The 3,093-nt window shown below is 49.5% G+C and overlaps 1 protein-coding gene across 1 annotated transcript in view; it reads left to right on the top strand.

The window, feature by feature from the left end:
- MAPK1IP1L (mitogen-activated protein kinase 1 interacting protein 1 like) overlaps positions 1-3,093 on the top strand; it is an 18,463-nt gene that overhangs the window by 4,545 nt on the left and 10,825 nt on the right. The gene's annotated exons all lie outside the window — the stretch shown is intronic.

The raw sequence follows: 3,093 nt of genomic DNA, 5'->3' as shown, positions 1-3,093 counted from the left end.
AAACCGCGGGGAGTGCAGCAGGGGCCACTGGCACAGCTGGGGGCCAGAGCATGAAGAAAGGCTGTGGAAATTGTATTTTTGAGCTGGGAGAGAGGGTAGGAAGGACCTCAGAGTAGCCTCCAGCCATCCAGGCGGGTGGTACTGAGTGGGCAGAGGTACGTGGCAGGAGGACAAGCCACAAGTAAAGCAAGGGAAAGTCTGACAGGGTGCAGGGAATAATGGCAGCACTCACAGGGGCTGTATTTAGGGATGGAACATCCAGAGAGGTTGAGCAATCTCCGACTTTGGAGACACTCAGAACTCACGCAGACAAGGTTCACAGCTATCCCTGTTTTGAGACAGAAGTTAGACCAGAGCTTCCTTCCAATCCAAATATTTACATGAAGCTGAGCTAAAAACAGAGTGGCCAATACTTGTAGCACACAGGCAGCAGCACAGGCTCTGCAATGCAGGCCTGTAATAAAGAACTGCCCTCACATTATTACACCAAACAGCCCTTCTGAATAATTTAAATTCACAATTTCATCCCAATGTTTCTTTCATTACATAATTTAGTGTGCAAAGTAACATCTTCCAATAGGATGGGGCCAGGGCTCGGTGGTAGCCCCTCCCAAGACCTATTTCTGGCACTAAGATGAATCAATTGAATGTAAATTCCATGATGGCACAGGGTGCCCAAAGTAGCTGTGGCTGCCTCATTCCTGGAAGTGTTCCAGGCCAGGTTGGATGTGGCTTGGAACAACCTCGTCTAGTGGAAGGTCTCCCTGCCCATGGCATGGGGTTGGAACAAGATGGTCTTTAAGGTCTCTTCCAATCCAAACCATTCTGAGATTCGTTTTGCAGCCTTCAGCATATACACATACACAGCTGAAGAGCTGCATTTGCCCAAAGGAGGGGAAAAAAATCAAAAATGCATCTTCCTTTTCTGCTTCTACATACTGTGTGATCCTAACGTGAAGCCTGGTGAGGTTGGCTGGTGAGATTATTGATTAAAAGGTGCTATTGCAGTCCCAGTCTGATATTTAGAGTGAGACATCACCACTGCTGTCGGCTGCATGTTTTGCTCATTAATTAAGGTTTCTAACTACCAGATTGTTCAGGAAGAAGCATCAAGCTCTGGGGACTCCTGCTGTCACCACTGGCAGCCCAGGACACAGCAGCAGCCGCTCACAACACTGCCCTTTCAAGCGTGGAAAAGCAAAGGTGCCCTGAACACAGCTGGGAGGAGAATTGATTTCATTCTTATTTGCTCATTTCTCCCAATGAGGCACGCCGAAAGGGCTGTTCCTACAGGAACTCCCAGTGATCGCTGGACTCAGAAAGGCAATTGTGAAAGAGCTGTGAAGTCAGCCTAAATTTACCATGGCTTTTATTTAAATTCAGAGGGCAGGTTGTCATATCCTTATAGGGTGGGGTCTATAGCAAATGCCCATTTAGTTTTGGTAATAATTATTTATGAAAATCAGTCAGTACAAATATTGCAGTTTCATGCCTGTTACAGCTACCATAGAATTCCAGAATGGTTTGGGTTGGAAGGGACCTTAAAGACCACCCAGTTCCAAACCTCTGCCATGGGCAGGGACACCTGCCCCTAGCCCAGGTTGCTCCAAGCCCCATCCAACCTGGCCTTCGACACTTCCCAGACACTTCTCTGGGAAACCTGTGCTAGGGCATCACCACCCTCAAAATTCTTCCCAATATCCCATCTAACCCTGCCCTCTGGCACTGGGAAGCCATTCCCCCTTGTCCTGTCACTCCAGGCCCCTGTCCCCAGTCCCTCTCCAGCTCTCCTGGAGCCCCTTTAGGCCCTGGAAGGGGCTCTGAGCTCTCCCTGGAGCCTTTTCTTCTCCAGGCGAACACCCCCAGCTCTCCCAGCCTGGCTCCAGCCCTTGGAGCATCTCCATGATTTCCTCTGGACTTGCTCCAGTAGCTCCACCTCCTTCTGATTTTGGGGTCCGCAGAGCTGGACACAACACTCCAGCAGGGTCTCAGGGAAGTGGAGCAGAGGGGCAGATTTCCCCCCTCTCACTGCTGCTCACGCTCCTGGGAATGCAGCCCAGCACACCGGCAGTTTCTGGGCTGCCAGCACCCGGCTCCTGCTCCTGCTGCTGCGTTTTCCCTGTTACTTCAGAAGCGGCCAAACAATGACCTTGAAAAGCACAAATAGATGCTCACTCCCAAGGGAAGGGCGCCAGCGGCCAGGTCGGCATGTGCTGGGCATTGCCTGTGCCCACGTTTCTGCTGAGTTTAACGGAATTATCTGGGCATGGAAAGGCTCAGGATTAGTGCCATAGCTGGGAAGGGCAGGGCAGGGAATCACACTGCGTGTTTGGGCCCTGCCACGGGGGCCGGGGACACAGGGAGAGGGCAAAGGGAAAATCCAGATTTCAGGTGCAGCTTTAGGTTTGGAACACGAAAACTGGATGATTTGGGATAACTTAAAATGAAAATTTGGTGGGATTTTGTGCAAGCTGAGGGGAAATCCAGGCCAGTGGTCATGGCCCCAAGGCTGACAGAGGTCAAGGGGAGTTTGGACAAGGCTCTCAGGAACGTGGTGGAATTGTTGGAGCTGTCAGGATTGCCTTCATTTGTTCCTACTGGGTGAGAAGAAAATCAGAATTAGATTTTCAGCAGTCGTATAGATCCATGAGAATCAGCTGTTTATATGATTATTAATTACAGTGTTAAACATGACAGGAGTTGTGCAGCTTCTGCTGCAGCATTTGTGCTGGCAGCTGTTGGCTGTAGGTCTGAACAAACCAATGTTCTTGGAGCTTTTACTGGAACCGTTCATGGCAATTTAGCTTGTACATAGGAATAATATTTTCTTAGTGGTTAAATTGATACCTCTTTTTAACATGGAGAATATTTTGACTTGTTTTTCTGTTGAAGGGACAGAAACGCAAGCGCTTTGCTTTGTTGGTTTCTGCTGCTCGTCTTGAACTGCACAGCGCAGGTTTTGACTGACGGACGAGGGGGGCGACAAATCAAGCTACTACTTTTTTTTTATTTTTTAACGGCAGCGGTGAAAATGGTGGTGAAACGCTTTTTAACAGCAGCTCTCGGAGCCCCAGGGACATTTCCGGAGGGACC

This window comes from Corvus brachyrhynchos, unplaced genomic scaffold, assembly GCF_000691975.1.
Source record: "Corvus brachyrhynchos isolate BGI_N302 unplaced genomic scaffold, ASM69197v1 scaffold245, whole genome shotgun sequence".
Classification (NCBI taxonomy): domain Eukaryota; kingdom Metazoa; phylum Chordata; class Aves; order Passeriformes; family Corvidae; genus Corvus; species Corvus brachyrhynchos.
This window is presented reverse-complemented; position numbering and strand designations above follow the sequence as displayed.